The sequence below is a fragment of the Arvicola amphibius genome, chromosome 1 (assembly GCF_903992535.2).
Source record: "Arvicola amphibius chromosome 1, mArvAmp1.2, whole genome shotgun sequence".
Lineage (NCBI taxonomy): Eukaryota > Metazoa > Chordata > Mammalia > Rodentia > Cricetidae > Arvicola > Arvicola amphibius.
The window spans coordinates 15999855-16019563 of record NC_052047.1 but is presented as its reverse complement, the minus strand read 5'-3'; the positions used below and the strand labels follow the sequence as shown (position 1 = coordinate 16019563).

The 19709-nt window shown below is 38.2% G+C and overlaps 1 protein-coding gene across 1 annotated transcript in view; it reads left to right on the top strand.

Moving 5' to 3' along the window:
* Window positions 1-1408: 1408 nt before the first annotated feature.
* Window positions 1409-19709, top strand: part of Npffr2 (neuropeptide FF receptor 2) — a 157383-nt gene continuing 139082 nt past the window's right edge. The window contains exons 1-2 of the mRNA XM_038343736.1: window positions 1409-1631; window positions 5439-5525. The gene's annotated coding sequence lies outside the window, so the exon portion shown is untranslated. The remainder of the gene's footprint in view (window positions 1632-5438; window positions 5526-19709) is intronic.

The following is a 19709-nucleotide window of genomic DNA, read 5'->3' as shown; positions in this document are numbered from 1 at the left end:
CACACACACACACACACACATATATATATTTAGAGACAGTGTTTCTCTGTAGTTTTGGAGCCTGTCCTGGAACTAGCTCTTGTAGACCAGTCTGGCATTGAACTCACAGAGATTTGCCTATCTCTGCCTCCCAAGTGCTGGAATTAAAGGCGTGTGCCACCACCGTCTGACTGATGGCACACATCAAGATTCAGAGGCAGGTATATCTCTGTGAGTTCGAGGCCAGTCTGGTATATGAAGCAAATTCCAGTACAGTCAGAACTGTTACAGAGAGAAACTCTATCTCTAAAAACAAACAAACAACAAAAAGATGTGAAAAAAAATGATTACTTACTTCCTATGTTCCTTCCCTAGAATAGAGCAGAATTTAAAACAAGAATTAGTTGATTTACTCTTTTACATCTAGAGCCTGGAAACATTGAAATAATATAATAAAAAGTGTAGAATGAATGAGAAAGAACATTTTCCCAATCATAATCTAGTCTCTTCCAGATGAAGGCCCAAGGCACAAAGCCTTACTTCAATCATGGGGCAGCTAAAGACAGCCTCAACTGAAGTGCCAGGCTTGGTGTCCAGCAGGACTTGTGATAAGACCCAGGGACTCAGTACCAAATCATTCCTGAAGTATAGGTGCTGTAAGACCCAGGGACCCAGTACCAAATCATTCCTGAAGTATAGCTGCTGGTTGAAGGATGATTGCTTCGCTGTCGTTGATGACAAAAGATGCAATGAGAAGGCTGAAGCGAGTATTATTGGGAAAATATAATAAAATACCCAGATACTCTCCATATCCATAATATAAGAGCTATTCACCAAAGCTGAAGAGAAAGAAATCGAGCAGTCTGCTGCACAGAGTACAAAGACAGAAAGAAATCCTAGCCTAGTGCATAGCCAGCCAGATACATTCCATTGTCGGCATGTTCTTGAGATAAGTAGTGATTAGTCCTCAAGGAAGACAATGTAATGCACATGGAGCTCTGTTGTGTTTGTGATCTGGAACCCCTTTGCTGGAGCTCAGTATTCCAAGAAAGAAACCAAGGTCTTTTATATTGAGACAGGAGGATGTGCTAGTTAGTTCCCAGCTGCTTAGCCCCAAAATAATTACACAGAAACCATATTATTTAACTCACTAAGCTTGGCATATTAGCTCTAACTCTTATTGGCTAGATTTTGCATCTTGATTTAACCCATTTCCATTAATCTGTGTATTGCCACGTGGTTGTGGCTTATTGGCAAGGTTCTGTATCTGTCTGTGGCAGCGGGTTCATGGCTTCTCCCTGACTCCGCCCCCTTTCTCCCAGCATTCAGTTTAGTTTTCTCCGCCTAGGGAAGTTCTGCTCTGCTATAGGCTCAAAGCAGTTTCTTTATTCATGAATAGTAATCACAGCATACAGAGGGGACTCACACATCAAGGGTGTTTCAGAGCAAGTATACGATGACATTAGGCCACTTCTCCAGAGATACTAGGAGGGCTGTCTTCTTTTTGTTGAAAAATTTCAAGAAGATAGCTTTCAGATATTTTTTTAAAGAATCATTCCCAAATTGTAAAGATAGCATGAAGTTGACCTTACTTTTAAAATAAGACTTTGTATACATCTCAAAGAATCATGGAAGTTTACATGTTTTCAAAGGTAAGTGTTCTAAGAAAGTGCTTTGTGTGTTAAACTTCTTTTCTTATTTTCAACAGGGAATATTAGTTTTTGATATTTAGTTTGTATTACTTGCCCTCACAGTTCAAAGAGACAAACAGAACACCCTAGTTGAACCATGGACTTTTCATTGAGCAATCTGACACAGTGAAAATTGAATATTTACCTGCACCTGGTACTGTGTAGCTGGGACAAAGTCTCTGTTACTATAAGAAGTATATTAGTTATTCTAATTGTATTCACTTTAGTATGAAGCTGTGCGGTTCCAATGGCCATATAAAAATAGTGTGTTCTTCCAACTTAAAGTCTACTTAAAAATTTTTTTAGGTGTACGTATTTGAGACTGGGCAGTGGTGGCACATGTCTCTAATCCCAGCACCCAGGAGGCAGAGGCAGAGACAGGCATATCTCTATAAATTCAAGGCCAGCCTCATCTACAGGAGCTAGTTTCAGTGCAGCTATGGCTGTTACACAGATAAACCCTGTCTCGACAAACCGAAAAATGAAACATATATGTATTTGCATGTGCCTGAGTCTGGGTATGTGTGCATGTGTGGGACCCTCATGGAAGCCAGAACAGGGTGTTGTGTCCCCTGGAGTTGGAATTAAAGACAGCTGTGACCCACCTAATATGGGGGCTGGGAACTGAACCCTGGTTTGCTATGAAAGCAGTACATACCCTTAACCACTGAGCAAACTTTAAGATCAATGAATTTTATCTGTTTAAGCATTTCGAGCTCTGCTTTTATTAAAATGTATTAACTCTTCATTATTGGGACTAGACTTTACTATTTGTTACTAATGGAGATTTCGTCCATCTGTGTTACCACAAACAACTCTTTTTGGTCCCACCTGAAAGAGCTGACATGACACCTCTTATCCCACCATTTTAATCACCCATTGCAAGTCCCCTGCATCCTCCTTGAACATCTTAAGCTCCCTTTCCCTTTAACTTTTCTACATGCTATTTTCTCAGCTTGCTCTCTTTGCATCTAAGTGATGAGACAGATAATCTGTCTCAATTTAAACATCCAATTTTGGAAGGCATTTGAGTGGATGAAGTCATGCTTATGTATGCTTTCATGACACATACCAACTTTAAAATTTTAAAATTTTGTGGGTTTAATTACTTTCCTAATGTCTCATGCTCCTTCTAGATCTCAGACTTCAAGAGTAATGTACATTGTTCTGATTTGTACACATTGTACACACAGTATTTGGAATATGCAAGGGTTCAATGATCATTTACGATAGAAGATGAATATGTACAATTCTATTATATTCTACAGCCAAAAAAATTAGAATCCAAAGAGGTAACATTGTCTGATTATTTAGAAAAAGAACTCAAATCCACACTTAGTTTGATCTTCATATAAAAAAAACCCAGGAATGTTTATCACTATACTTTTTAATATATGAAACCACATATAATCGTCCAATAAAGTAGATATTTAAAAATACTACCATTCATTAACCTACTAAAAACAAATACTATAGCTTACATAAACTGTCCATTCAAATCTCTAGTCTTCATAGCTAGGATGAAATTAAAATAATGAGCTATATTTAGGAATGCATAGAAAGATTATTTATGACTCTTACTGTACACTATTATATGAAACAAATCATATGCAGCAATACTAAACTATGAATATTACCTCTAATCTTTGTGCCATTAGTTAATTCCTCACTAACAGATCAAAAATGCAGCTGCATCCTTATGTTCTGAGCAAATCTTATGCTTTGTGGTGTTGCTGGAAGTAATTCTAGAAAATGACATCCCCTCTCCTAACAAAGTTTTTCCTCAGGGTTAGGGACATCTGTTAGGGGTTGGTTATAAGATGGTGTTGGAGGTCCTTCTTTCTATGTGTTGCTTTTATTAGTTAATGAATAAAGAAACTGCTTTGGACCTATTGCAGGGAAGAACTTATCTAGGTGGGGAAAACTAAACTGAATGCTGGGAGAAAGGAGGCAGAGTCAGGGAGAAGCCATAGAGCCACTGCCAGAGACAGGTACCGAACATTGCCAGTAACCCATAACCACGTGTCAATACACAGATTAATGGAAATGGGTTAAATTAAGATGTAAAAGCTAGCCAAAAAGAAGTTAGAGCTAATAGACTAAGCAGTGATTTAATTAAAACAGTTTCTGTATGATTATTTTGGATCTGGGCAGCTAGGAACAAACAAGCGGCTTTATTACAACAATAACTGATATGGGGGTGAAAATTAAGTAGGTTCAGGGATCTTATATGAAAAAAAGGGGAATGGATGGGATAGGATAAAAGGTATATTAGTGTATTATTTGTGAGCTATTGTTTATAGACAATTTACATTGGTATAGATTCTTGTATATTGATATAAATTCAAATTATATTTGTTATATTGAATATGCTCCTATTTCTGTTTACAGTATTTGTGCACCTATGCAAAGTTATTTTGTTATATTTAATGCTTGCATGTTTCTACTTCTGCTTAAGATATTTTGTATATTGATGCAATTTTAGGATATATTTATCATACTGCACTACACATTTCTACCTCTGATCAAGATACACACACATCTATCTATCTATCTATCTATCTATCTATCTATCATCTATCTATATCTATGTCTATATATGTATATATGTATGTATATTACATTTTGATGTTATTGTTCTCATTTGCTGCACAGTTGTTTAAAGATTGTTTAATTTTTTAAATGTGAAACCTTAGTTTTTAAGATATATAGGCATTAAGAACTACAGGCCAGTAGTCACCCATGTTTGTCATACTTAAAGTTAGATTATTCAGGTTCTTTAGATATATAGAGATTGTATTCTACATAGATAATCTTCAAACACTTCAAAGAACTGTAGAATGTGGCATTTAAATAATCTAGAATGTTGTTGATGTGAGACACAATTGCTCCCTTCTGGCAGCGCTGTTCTATTCCCAAGATTGGCACCAAAGACACTCCACTTGGAGCTTGTTTTCTTCTTGGCAAAACTTGCCTTTGGGCAAAGAACTGCCCATGCCTTGACTACTGACAAAAATACATGATGTCCAAACAGGATAAGCAAGATAAAAGTAAAAACTGTCAAACCTTGACAAGACAGGTTAAGACAGTTTTTCCATTTTTTCTACCTCTAAAAATTGTCTGTCAGATATTCTAGGCCTTAGCCAATGTTGGTTGACCCAACCTGCAAATGAGACTTTGGGTGATGGTGTAGGTAGCCATTTGTCTCTGTCATTTCTTACCCCTTTTATAAGTTACTTGATTGCACTTCCTGTTTACTCAGGTAATATTTTTTTCTTTTCTCAGGTCTTTGATGGGGTTGAAGACTAGATAGTTGTAGTTACTTTCCTTTCAAGGCTGAGCCAAGACATTTTAAATATAAGATTTAGACTTCTTAGGAAAGGATAACTATTGAAACATTTAGCATATGTTTCTTGTTTGATGTTGTTCATGCTGATGTAATTCTAATTTTTGTATGTTTTTGCGTCTTCTTTTCACTGGACAATACTTGATATTTGTTCTTATTATATGTAGTTTTGTATAGGCATAGAATTCTCTTTAGACAAAAGGGGGAGGTGTTGTGGGAACTCCTCCAGCCTTAAGATATGGGCCCACTTTGGGCATGGTCTCGTACTATAAGTGTAAATGAGAAATGAGCATACCCTCCCCTCTTTTTTTTAACCTGCTGGATTCAGTTCCAGCTCCCAGCAAATGCAGAGGACTTCAGATTGCTACCTTTACTGTGAGTTTATTCCCAAATAAATAAACCTTTGTTATACTTCATCCCAGGCTGCTGTGGAACTCCTTGACACTACTACATTATAGAGAGGAGAAAAGAAGCAGGCATTCTGTGATTATCTGACTTCAGGATAAAAGGTACTTATCACCCAAAGCAAAGTTTAATAGTTGATTTTCAAATCAACTGATTAAAAAATAAGTGTGGAAATTTAGTAGAATTACCATGCTAAAAAACCTGTGAGAGAAAATAGTCCTGTTTCAGAAATGAGCCCCTCAGAGAAATATGTTTTGTAAGGAAAGTAGGAAGTGCCAAGCATTTCATCATGTCCACATAATTCAAAGTTTTTTATTTTTGGATAATTTTCAGCACATAAAAGGGTATGATCCAGGAAAAAAAGGATTGTATCTTTAGGCATCTGGAGAAATGATGACAGGGCTATTTAGAACAGTCAGAATTCGGACAGTTGCATTACAGGATACCTGACTTCTGAGAAATGAATTTCTGCAGCTATGCTGTCAGAAGAGCAGATGCAATTTTCCAAAAGGAAGTATAAAATGTGACAGAGTTTGGCTAAAAGGAGACACAATGCAGATTCATGGATATTGAGAACCACTCTCTGACTAAATTAGCATAAGCTGACTTACTTCCTATCCTGTTAAGCTGCTACAGCATGTACTTAATAATTTCCAGTCTGAGAGCAAATTCCACAATGGCTAGAAATAAAGGACAGTGATTCCCTCCTTAGTGTGTTCTACCTGATTATAAAGATGATAGAAGATAGGGGTCACTTCATTGAGCATTCATTAAGAAAGTGTTAACAAGGAGAGTCTGTTATCCTTTATGAAAATTGTACAGAGGAAAATTTCCTGTTAATTAAATTTAGTCAAGGGGAAGCCAATTCTAATGATTTAGGTCTCAACAAGATAATACTTTTTGGTTTGTCTTTTTCTTTTTAAGAAATATATATATCTGAGTAGGTTATCATCTAGCAAATGGGGCTATTAGGATTTACAGTGACTTGTTCAAACTTGTCATCTAAACTTCTGGAAGAAAAGTTTTCTATTTTGACTGCTTTTCTTGGAGTACTACTGATGGGTTAAAAACAGACAAATTTCACTATAGAAATAAATCCAGGGACCACGGAGATGGCTTTGTGGGCAAAGTGCTTCCTCTATAAACCCGAGGTCCTGAGAATTATCCTTGGAATTCATGAAAGTATAGATAAAACCAACTCCATAGTTGTCTTTTGACTTCCTCTTGCATGCTGTGACATGCACACTTATACTCATATTACACACATACAACAACAACAACAATAAAATGCCTAGAATCTTCTATGTTAAGGTATTCATCTATCAGTGGATGTAGCAGGAGGAGTGGGCTGCTTGGGGTTTCTGTCCCACCTGGTCCCCAGCAGTTTAGTCCCACAGAAAATCACACAGAATGTCTATATTAGATTATGAACTGATTGGCCCATTATTCTAGTATATGTTAGCCACATGGCTCAGAACCTTTTTCAATGGGGCAGGTCACATTTTGCTTCTTCTGTGGCCTGGACAGGAATGCAGAGGGAGCTTCCTGCTTCTCAGAAATCTCCTATTCTCTTTATCCTGCCTCTACTTCCTGACTGATTGTCCCACCTATACATTCTGCCTGGATAATGGCCAATCAGCATTTATTTAAAACATGATTGACAGATATAGAATTGTTCTCCCGCACCAAGTAGAAGAAGTAGGTGTATGTAAAACAAAGAAATAATACAGGGATGGAGAGATGACTCAGTGTTTAAGAGTATGTACTGCCTTGCAGAAAGACCAGAGTTTAGTTCTTTGCATCCATGTTTGTTATCTCATAACCACTTGTGTATTCAGAGACTGCTTGTTCATTCCTGACTGCCCAGAATAATCACACAGCAACTGTATTAATTAAAATACTGCTTTGCCTATTAGCTTACACATATTTCTAGCTATCTCTTACATCTTAAATCAACTCATTTCTATTAATCTGTGTATTACCATGAGGTTATGGCCCACCAGTAAATTTCTGTCCAGTATCTGGCTTCTGTCTCCTGTGGTGGTTACATGGCTTCTGTCCGACTTCACCTACTCTCTCCTCCTTTATCTGCTTGGAAATCTTGACTTGCCCTATTTTTGCACTGAAATAGGCCCAAAGCAGATTCTTTATTAACCAATGGTATTCAGAGCATACAGAGAAAAATCCCATATCACTTCCCCTTTTCTCTCTAAATAAAAAGGAAGGTTTAACTTTAACATAGCAAGATTATATACAACAAAGCAGTTATCAACCAAGAATTACAGTTACAATATTTAGTCCATTTACGTTTTGCAAATTAAGAAAAATACTCTATCATCTATCCTACCTTTGTGAGTCTAAAGATTTTTTCTAATCTATATTTTATCATGATTAAATAAAACTATAACTATTCTTCAATTCCCATCAAAGACTCCAGAAGGATACAATATTACCTAAATTAGCAGGAAGTACATTATAAGCAACTTCCAAAACTCTAGAATTTCTAGAATATGTCTAGAAAACCTAACAGGACTACAAGATTGACTATATAGATGACTATCTATTAACCTATATTTCTTAATTATACATTAAGTTTTTAAATGAGCTGCAGAAACACAATACCTTAATCAAGAGCAGAAATATATATAATTGACCTTAAATTTGTAGCAATAAACCAAGATCCATACCAATGCAAATTTCTATGGCATATCCCCTTTAATATAAACAAACATTTATAAATGATCATTTAGTGAATTTAGATGTAGTTCTCTCCAAACTGCTTCCTGCTTTTTGTTGGGCTAAGTAAATTTTGAGGGTGTTTATGGTGACATTTCAGGGCTCTTGGTCCATCAAAGCATGTTAGCCTACAAGGAATCCATAGGTTCTCATCCTCTTTGTAAACAAAAGTAGAACCTCTTTTCCAAAGTAACATATGCTTAGACCCAAATACTGAAGTCAAGATACCATTAAAATATATATGTTGAGCCGGGCGGTGGTGGCGCACGCCTTTAATCCCAGCACTTGGGAGGCAGAGGCAGGCGGATCTCTGTGAGTTCGAGACCAGCCTGGTCTACAAGAGCTAGTTCCAGGACAGGCTCCAAAGCCACAGAGAAACCCTGTCTCGAAAAACCTATATATATATATATATATATATATATATATATATATATATATATATATATATGTTGATTTAGTTTAGCACCCTGTATAATGAAATGTCTCTGTGTACTTAGCTCCTTCACAGTCAAAAAATTCAAAGAAAACACAATAATATACATAATCCAGACTCTCTGTGTATTTTCCATCTTTACATGGCTTTTTAAAAATCTCTTATGATGGAGGATTCTCATTGGCTAATAAACAAACTGCCTTGGCCAGCCCTTAGGTGGGTGGAGTAGACAGAACAGGAAGAAGGAAGTGAGGTAGATGGCTCAGTCAGATGCCACACCTCTCCTGAGTTAGGTAGACTGCTGTGCCTCTCCTCAGGGAGACAGACGCAATAGAGCCAGCCACCAGGACAGACATGCTGAATCTTTCCCGGTAAGACACCACTCGTGGTGTTACATAGATTATTAAGTATGGGTTAAAGAAAGAGAGGTGAGAATTAGCTAATAAGAGGCTGAAATTAATGGGCCAGGCAGTGTTTAAAAGAATATAATTTATGTGTTGTTATTTCGGGGCATAAGCTAGCCGGTGGCCAGTAGCCGGGCGGGATGAAAAGCAGGCCTGCCCTGCTGCTCATCACTACACTCTTATCTATGACTGTACTGTGTCTCCTTAAAGACTTTGTTTTATTTTTTTTAAATGATTTACTTCTTTTTATAACTATCTATATTCTTTTTTTCTTTCTCCCAAGCCTACATACATTTATCTAACACTGTGACATTAAGAGGCCTTTTTATCTGAATCTGTCTTTATTGCATATCTGTAATCCTTTTCTGACCTGGACTGCTTCTTAAAATACTAAGCAGCGTGGCTAGGACTAAGGCTGCTTTGCCATTTGGCTCCACCCAGTCCAACATGGTGGAGGCATGTTCAGTGCCTCTGAGAGTCATGTACATTTGACCAGTTCCAGGTATGCAGCGGGTCTATTTTATGCCATTAAGCAGTTTGTAGCATGCTGCTCACAAACTCCATTTAAGTGCTTGGCTTCCTGAAAGATCCAGAGCTGTTTGTGCAACTAGCATGAACCAGGAAGCCACTGTTTCTTAAAGAAGCAGCATGGGTTTATTTTTGCTGCTAATGCTGAATCAGGAAGACCTCTCTCAAAGGATCTGCAGCACCCCTGCTCAATGCCAGCAAACAGAGTCCATCTGAAAAAAAAAAAGCCGCTACCAAGAAGTCATGCTTCCCTCTGTTCTTTTGTGTCTAGAATTCCTTTCCAAGCTTTCTTGGGTTTTATGTGGTTGTAGTCAGCCCCACATTGGCACACCAATCTCTATGCAGAGTCTGCTTGCTTATTCCTGGCTTCCCAGACCTGAAATAATCACAGAGAAACTGTATTAATTAAAACACTGCTTTGCCTATGAGCTTATGCATATTTCTAGCTATCTCTTACATCTTAAACCAATCCATTTCTATTAATATGTGTATTGCCATGAGGTTATGGCCCATCAGTAAGGTTCTGTCCTGTCCAGTGTCTGGCTTCTATCTCTTGTGGTGGCTACTTGGCTTCTCTCTGACTCTGCCTACTTTCTCCTCCTCTACTGCTTGAAATTCCCATTTTGTTCTATTCTGCACTGCAATAGGCCCCAAACAGATTCTTTATTAACCAATGATATTCACAGCATACACATCACACTTGTAGCTCAAGATCTAGGGGAGGTTGTGCCTTTACTTAGTCTCCTTGGTCACCTATGCTCATGTGCACATACCTATATACAATCATACACACATACACATAATTAAGTTAAAAGTTTTAAATAGGAAATAATACATATTTGGGGAATAAAATGGACAAACTGGAAGTCAATATGGGATAACTTCAGATTTCTTATTTCTCCCCAAATCGGTAATGTATAATCACATACAAGAATAATGTTCATTTTCATAATGATGACCTCTAAGGTGTAAAAGGCAAAACACACACACTAGAAAGCTAGGGAATATCTTTATTCAAGCTACTACAATACGGATAAATTGCACTGGGTGGCATGAAACTGACAGGAAAGCTATTATTCATGACTAGGGCAATAGGAAAGAGAGCCAGTCCCTTGTGAGAGAAGCCCATGAAAACTTATCTTAAGCCTTTCTGGGCAAGTGGTCATCATGATTAGAAACATTTGTCTGCTAAGTGGTACTCATCTCAGTTGTTACCAATGCTCACAAAAAGAAAGAGACAGGGAAAGAAAGAAAGAAATCAGAAATGAGAACAGATATGGGGATACAGTGACTTCAAGTATGTCTTTAAAAGTTTAACAGAAACTTTTTTTATAGCAAAAAAAGCAGAGAAAGGAGGGGGTTGAATATTCAAAGTGGACAGGACAGACAGTCTTGGCCAGGTGAGTGATCTGATTGCTAGCTCAGCTCTGGTTCTGCTGAGGAGTCTGGAGTTATTATTCCTACATGAAAGCAACCTGGCTTTCAGGAAGTGATCACTCTTGCTCTGGATGGAGCCTCATCCTCAAGAATAGGTAATTGCCATCATTTGGGGGTCATCTGTCTTGCCAGGCTTCCATGACTCAGGTGAAGTTTCAGTCCTTATTCACGATGACATTTATTGATTGGTTCTGTACTTCCTGGAATTCACAGTAACTGCAGGATCTTGACTCCAAGAGTGAAGGGGACAAATGGCCTGAGAGTGACCTAGTGTAGTTATGGCAATGACTGTGTCCAGTGGTCACCTCCCTGGATTAGTGTTTGACCAAATCAGTACAGTAGACAACTAGACAACTGTTCTGTTTCCTATTTGTGTTGTTTTGAGTGTATATTAATTGTACAGAAGGCTTCACTGTGGCATGAGTATGGTGTAATTTGACCATATTTGTTCTCCCTATTACCTATATTTATTCCCCATCTGCATCCTCTTCCCCAATAGTCCAGTTTGATTCATTTACCCCCCTAGATCCCATCTATGAGATCCTCATCTCTGTCAGTCTGGCTTTCTTCAATGGACAAGGCAATTCTGAAGAAGATACCATTTTTTTCTCTAGCTGAATAATGCCCTGCTGTGTGCTTATGCTATATTCTCGCACACTCACGTTTTGGTTGGTACGGTGTCTGATCCGTATCTCGGCTGTGACGCATAGTAACGTGACATACAGTGCACAGGTGTCTGCAGGATAAGCTAAACCTCGGGTGGTCCAGCTGGGCTAAATGCTGCTGCTGCTTTTAGCGGTTTGAGGAGCCCCCTCCTGCCCTGTTTCGATGTGGGATTCACTCACACTCTCACGGGTTGTGTGTGAGTTCTTCCTTCCCCTGCCCCCCTCAATCTTCTTGCAACCGTATGCTGTTTATTTTTGTGGCCATTTGGAATGAAGTGGCATGAAATGTTAAGGCAGTTTTCATTTCTGCATTGGGAACGTTTCCAGTGAAGAGCATTTTGGATGCAACCCAGTTACCACGTTTTGTGTCAGATTTACGCAGTGTTGAGTGTGAATGCTGACCACTTTACACGCTGTTGTGTTTGAATGCCGACTGCGGGACTGCTTCCTGGTCTTCATTTCCACTCTTCCAACATTTCCAGCTGCCTTCTAGTTACTCTACACTGGGGGGACCCCCGATTCTGAACCCTTACTCTATGCACTGATGCTGTTCTGCAGATTGTCTGTTGACTGTTGTTTTGTTTGCCTTGAAGGAGCTTTCTAATTTCATGTAATCTTATTTTATGTCCAATAAACATATGAAAAAATGTTCACCATCCTCAGTCTTCAGAGAAATCCAAATAAAAATTACATTAAAATTCAATTTCACCCTAGTAGAACGAACTGCTTATTTCAGGGAGGTGCCCCCTTCTTTTATCTTGACTCCTGGCAGCCAGTACCCTTGAAAATCTTGAGAACGTGATACAGTTACTATTTATTAGTTGCCCTTGGGATGTTTTTCTGAATAAGTAGAAATAAACAGTCCTATGGTGTATTGTTAATAGAAGGAGGCTTTAGCTTAGTTTATGAAAGAGGCATTTTTTTTCTGTGCAAATCTTTCTGCTAAGGAAGGTGCTTTGAAAAGTTCTTTCTGTGTGTGCCTCATTGATCTTTATGCCTATAGTTTTTAAATCTTCTTATATTGGAGAGATGCTTGTGCCGTTCTGTGCTTTAATTTATCTTCGTACACAAAGCACATAAATAAACATATATATGTGCTTATTCCAGAAAAGTAAAGGTTTGTGAATCAAGTTTATCTGTTTAACTATAAAAATAAAAAATGCTTTTTTTCAGTAAGTTAACTATAATTTACATAATATTTATACAAAGAATTCATCTGTTTTCACAATATTTTTATCAGACTATGAAATGGCACACACGCTGACATATACCTACTCTGACTAGAGCTACAGTTATTGTGACCATTGTCAGCAGTAACTTTGGAATCATAGAAAGTATGTGTGACAGAGCTTTTTCCCAGGCTCGCTGTCAGAGATTTCAATTTAGAAAATCTACACTTGCAAAAGATGTTTAAAAATCTACATTAGTTTTTTTTTAAATGTAAGATTCTGGGCTTTCCAGGATTTGAAAACAGTATGACATCTCAAACCCTAAGGTTCTCAGCCATTTGAAGAGCAGAGTTTAATTAGATCCCTGTTGGAACCTGAGATTTTGGGTCTAATTGCCCCCAAGATGTTTTGCAAAGATTTGGAGAAACAGCTACAAGGATCATTTATTTTGATGATCGAATTTCTCTAACAAACTTGTGTGATTGTGATAATGAAGGAAATTGGCTTAGAACACATTTCTGCCCCTTCTGGAATCTCTATAGTGCACACTTTAGTGGCTTTAGACTGGTGTATTTTCACACGTCAAACCATTTTGGTTTTGAGTATGTGTCACACATCAAGCATTTAGTGTGCACCTGTCCTTTGGCATAACAGAACTCAACACAGACAGTTTCTTGTTGTGTTACTTCTATTTCACAATTCCAAGAAATGTTTCAGGTACCTGGAAGGAACAGCAAATAATTCGGGAGTGTCAAAGGCTCTGTGGATCTGAACCATACTCAGAATCTAGTCAGAGGAATCTTCAGCTTTTTGAAGGTTTTGAACAAAGTGATACATGATTATAGCAAATACAGCTCTGTGTTTCCTGGACAGGTGGGCCTGCCCAGTAATGAAGCCCCCAAAAGTCTGAAATCATTCTAACTCCCTGTGACTTTCTCCCTCTCTCTCCCCCTACCCTTCCTCTCTCTCTCCCTTCTTCCCTCCCTCCCCCTCCCTCTCTCTCTGTTACTTGAGTTCTGTTAATTATTTTTCTCCTAACATCTATGATAGGAGGAACAAGACAGTGCCCAACAGTAAGAGACTTTTGTTTCATGATTATTTTCTCCGTGCTCTTTCTTCAGATCATGTCCTTGCTGCATACCACAGCCATTGCTATGTCATTGTCTCATGGTATTTCTGACATTGTTTTCAGAGAACTTAGGCAAGTTTTAGCAAAAGGTGAGGCTCACTTTTATGTCTTAATATTCAGTTGAATTAACCCGAAAGGTTCATGTTTCTCATCCATAAAATGAGGAGAAATAGCTGTCTGAATTGTTTTAAATCTTATTAAATAGCATCAGAAATGAAATTATATTTGCAAAGTATTTCCTTAGTATGCATGACAACTATGCTTAACAAATTGTGGGTGATACAGGAGGTAGTTATTGCTATTGATATCATTTTTTATTTTAGAAACTTAAGAGATGATAGTTTATTTGAGATGAGCACTTTCAGAGGCTAAATTCCTTTTCTTTTATTGGTGGACTCCTTAATTCTTACCCTTTATTTGATAAACATCTGACTCATTCTTTGCTTAGGGAAATAAAGGCAGAGACACACATTTCATGAAGAAATTATTCCCTTTCCCCCCAGGATTTTAGAAATATAATTAATGAGTTATTATGAGTCAAATTATTTTCCCAAATGCATATTTTGAAGCCCTAACTTCCAGTGCAGTGGTATCTTGAAATGGAGCCTTTGGGAGGCAGTTAGATTTAGAAGTCATGAGTGTGAGACCACACACGGCTTGGGTGTCCTGGAAGAGCTATATCAGTGCATGCCAGCTTTCTTCATTACCAGGACACAGCACAAAGGGTGGGCATCGCTAAGATGTAGGAGAGCCTTGTCAGAATCTAGCCATGCCTTCACCATCATCTCAGTCTTCTAAGCTCTACAACGTGAGAAGACAAATGTCTGCTTAATCTTTAATGTCCATTTAATATTCCTTAATTTATCTTGGCATGTTGTTTTCTTCTGGCAGCCTGAGCAGACTCAGGCTCACATCGATATGCCAACTTGATTAAATTATTTCTTTATAATTCATTTTGAACCTGATAAATATGAAACTTAACAAATCTTTTATACTTACATATTTGTCAAAGAGCTAGTAAATAAGAAAACAAAGATTTTTAAAATAAAATTTTATTTACAGTGTAATTACATCAGTTTCCCCTTTCCTCCCTCCAAACCCTCTCTTAATATGTAATATGTAATAACCAGCAAAATTTATAATGAATACAATTTCAATTGAAGGGGATATTATTTGGTTGGGATAAGATAGCTGCTTTCAATGCAAATACGTTTAGGTGCTCCTGATTAAATCACTTATAAAAAATCAGCACTTCTAATGCATTATTGATCATAATAATAAGATAATTGTGGGGTTATCTGAACCTTGCTTCCAGGCTGGCTGGAGTATAAGTTTGGTGTAAAGAGAGCGTTTGCACAGCTAATAGTGAATGCACTGATCACACGGATGAATCAATAATGGATTAGAGTTAGTGTTATAAGGAACTACAGGTTGCCACTGACATATGACCCGCAAGTTAGCCACTGCTCTTCTGAGAAACTGATCTTTACACTAAAATCAGGTAAATGGTTTTGGAACAGAAAATAGGAAAAAAAAAACTGCAAGAAGACTTTTCCTATGCTCCCACTCTCAAAAGTAGCATCAGTGTGTGCCAAGCAGTTGCCCTCTTTTGAACGGCACCAGGAGGCATCCCTAAGGCTAATCATTCCACTAATTTTATAAAGGCCTGCTTTCCTGTGGCACCAGGGAGGAGAGAACAGTCTCTCCATATCGGTTTTGAGCTTTATTTTCCCTGTCATTTTATAGGGAAGCTCTGAAATTGCCATAGCATAAACAAAGCAAACAAAGGCCGGGAATCTTGGGATGTGTAATACTGAAAATTACAGAGCAAGTTTCTATAAACTGGACTGTGATGTATGTGTTTATAGTCACCTGTGACTTTTTCACCCTGTGCCCATCAACAATCTCCCCTTAATTCACCAGCAGGGTTTGGCACCTTTGACATTTTTTTCTTTACTTCTTTCTTAGGCCTCTTTCAGTTAGCTGCCATGCCTACCACCCTGCTTCCCCACCCTCTGGCTGCATGGCACTTCCCATTACAATGTTTGTTCACTTAGTATGATAGTTTTTGTCTTCCTGACTTTGAAGAGCTGTGCCAAACACCTAAGCTCCATCTTCTTCCATCTACTTGCTCTTTCACCCCTTCCAGGGTTTGAGACCTAGACCATAACCCCCACTTGCACATGGTCTCTCACTTGAATCCCGAAACCACTGTCAACATTGGAAAAACCGAATGTAGATTATACTCCCTATCCCACACCTGCTTTCTCACAGTGTGGGACAAATGAATTTTCTATTCTCCCATTTTTTCCTCATATCCTAAAACTAGTTTGTGAGAGAGTTCTGTCAACTGTGCCTTCTATATGTCATAACGATACCTGGGCACAAATAATAGCATTAAATTAAAACCATCCCAACTGAATGCAACTTTACCTTTCAAATGGACTTTGGCTATTTAGAGACCTAGCTGGTCTCCCTGTCTCTTTGCTGTCTGAGTTCCCACCAAAGTTGCCTTTTTATCAAGTCAACAGTTGCGTTGGTTTCTTCTGTAGGCTAGACCAGATGCTTCCACTTCTCTGCTCAAAGTCTCTTCTTGCAGGATATTTGATCACACTGTGAAACCTGAGACTGTGTTAATAAAATCAACTTTGGATCAGGGGTGGAGCCAGCAAGTAGTTGATAGGAATTAGTCAAAGACTGTAAGGAGGGGAAAGGAAGGTGGAGGGAGATGCACAGGAAGGAGTAGGGAGGGATTTGGAGTTTTGCCGTCCTTTTGGTTTGGCATCACTGGAGAGATGCTCTCTTGCTGGGGCTCTAGTCATAAAGGAAGGTCAGCTGGTTGCTTCTCAGCTTCTCTGAGCTACTGGCTTTCACCCCAGCATCTGACTCTCGAATCTTATTGGTAAATAGAATGATAGAGACTTAGCAAAAAAAAAAAATACATAACACTATCAATGGCTTCCTTATCATTCAGAATAAAACCTGAAAGCACTTCATACACTCTACCCTACCCCCACTCCCATCTCCACAGTCTCTTTCTAGTACCATTTAGTTCTGCTCCAGCCACATCGCTCCTGTTTGTTTTGGTTTTTGCAGGCTGTGACACACAGGGCTCAGAGTCAGCTCTGCCTTTCTGTCTTCACAGACTCATTTCTCCATGGCATTCAGGTCCCCACTAATGTGCCACCCAATCAGAGATTCTCCCTGTTATTAGTATAGAAGTCACAGCTCCTTCTCATGGTCTGCATTCTTCTTCTTAGCGTTCCCAGCACCTGAAAAACTACCTATGTGCATGTCTAGTTATTACACTTCTCTCTAGTGTAGAAATGTCAGCTACGTTATACAGCAAAGATTTTTCTCTATTTTATTCATGATGTTAGCACCTTGAACAGAATATCACCCTTACTGAGGTAAAGGGGAGTATAATGTTAAATTAATATATCTTAAATGGTTCAAAATGTACTAGTCTGTTTTGTTTTATTATAACAACAGACTACCCAGGAAAAGCTGTACAAGACGAAAATAAGTTTGTTTAGCACACAACTTTGGAGGCTGATGCTCAAAATATCTTGGTTCAGGCTCTAGCGAGAGGGCAAAAGTGTGGAAGACAGGGAAGGACCAATTCAAAAGCAGAAGAGAAATTACACTAGCCTTTCATTGAGACAAAATAACTCGTGTAAGTAACTAAGAGAGTAAAGGGTTTCTTTTCTGAAAGCTCATAGCTTTAGAAGATTTAATCCATGGTCATTTGTGCCAATGTTTTTGGGCCTGTGGTGAGAGTGTATAATGTAGAAGGAGATAAAGAGGGGAAACCATTCACCTCATAGAAGTCCAAAGGCAGGGGTAGAGTAGGATAAGGAAAGATAAAGAGAAGGAGAAGGGAAGAGACAGAAGAATGACTGGTGACAGACCTTTCAAAGCCTTGCTTCTACCCTCAGTGACCACTCCCAGTAACCAGAAAATACACCCTAGAAGGCTATCAACTTATCAGGGGATTAATGTATTGATGACACTAGTACCCTCCTGATTGATCAAAGTACCTCTCAATAGTGTCACCACATGGAGACCAAGCCTTCATCAAAAGCCTTTGTTTGTGTGTATGTGTACGTCAGTGTGCATTTATACATGCGTGTGTGCACGCACATGTATGTATGCATGTGTGTGTGTGTGTGTGTCTCAGAGGGAACACTTCATTTGTGTTTGTATGAAAGGAGCCAGGCTTTCTCATTTTATAACAACCTTGTTCTATAAATGAACTTGGGATCCCATGATAACTACCTTAGTTGTAAAACTCCAAGAACCTTTTTCCTGGCCTTATTTCTTGGAGGTTCCACTGTGTCCCAATAGCAAAACCATAAAGGCAAGCAAATATATAATATATTGCATAAAAATACAAGCAAATATATATATATATATTTATGTATACACACAGAAGCACACACACACACACACACACACACACACACATATATATATATATATATATATATAATTAAAGAACAGATAACAAATTTGAAGGGTGGTGGGAGGTGAGAAGGGACATGGAGAGCATTGGAGGGGTGAGAGAGAAGTGGTGGAAACATATAAATACAGTACTCATATATTTAATATCCTTGAAATAAGACATCTTGAACAATAAAAGAATTCCAATATAAAGAAATAAATACTAATGATTCTAGTTATATAAAATTTAAAAAATAAACAGCAGGATAGCTAAAATAATCATGTACAGGAAAGTAATTGCTGGAGGCATCACTATCTTTGACTTCAAACTCTACTATAGAGCTACAATAATGAAAACAGCCTAGTATTGGCAGAAAAACAGACAGGAGGACCAATGGAACTGAATCAAAGACCCAGACATCAATCTAAACACCTACGAACACCTGATTTTTGACAAAGAAGCAAAAAATATCAAATGGAAAAAAGAAAGCATATTCAACAAATGGTGCTAACATAACTAGATATCGACATGTAGGAGAACGCAAATAGATCCTTATCTATCGCTATGCACAAAACTTAAATCCAAATAGATAAAAGACTTCAACATAAAACCAACCACACTGAACCTCATAGAAGATAAAGTGGGAAGTACATTTGAACACTTTGGCACAGGAGACCACTTCCCAAATAGAACCACAGTAGCACAGACACTGAGTGTCACAATTAATAAATGTGTTTATACTTAATCAAGACTGAATAAGTAAAGTAGCAGCAGCCAACCTCCATTCACAAGACAATTCGATGTCAACATTGACAAGACAGTTCATCATCAACCACTTCCATTGACAAGATAATTTGATATCAACATTGACAAACCAGTCAAACATTTCCATCAACCATCTCCATTGACAAGACAGTTCACTGTTATCAGGTACAAAGCATAATTTGAGTCAGGGAGAGAAAGATATTCTGAGGAAAATTGGACTGGTTAAAAGAATTTGAGAGCAAGAATGGATATTTAAATGAATGCTTGGATTGGATGAACATGTCACTTCAGAATCCACGTGTGGGGACTCTAGTGCCTGGAGTATTGAGATTAGGCTGTTACGTAATCACCAATTAGCAGGGAGTCCCCAAGACTGGGTTACATACTTGTAAGAGAGTACTTGTACTCTGTGCCTTATATGATGATATATATCAATGAAAACATGCCATCTATAGACCAGAAAGAGAATAGTTACCAGTGATTCAAATATACTGGCCTGATGATCCTGTACTCCTCGGGCTCTGGAATTCTGAGAAATGAATGCCTATCTTGTTAGTCACCTAGTCTCTGATAATTAT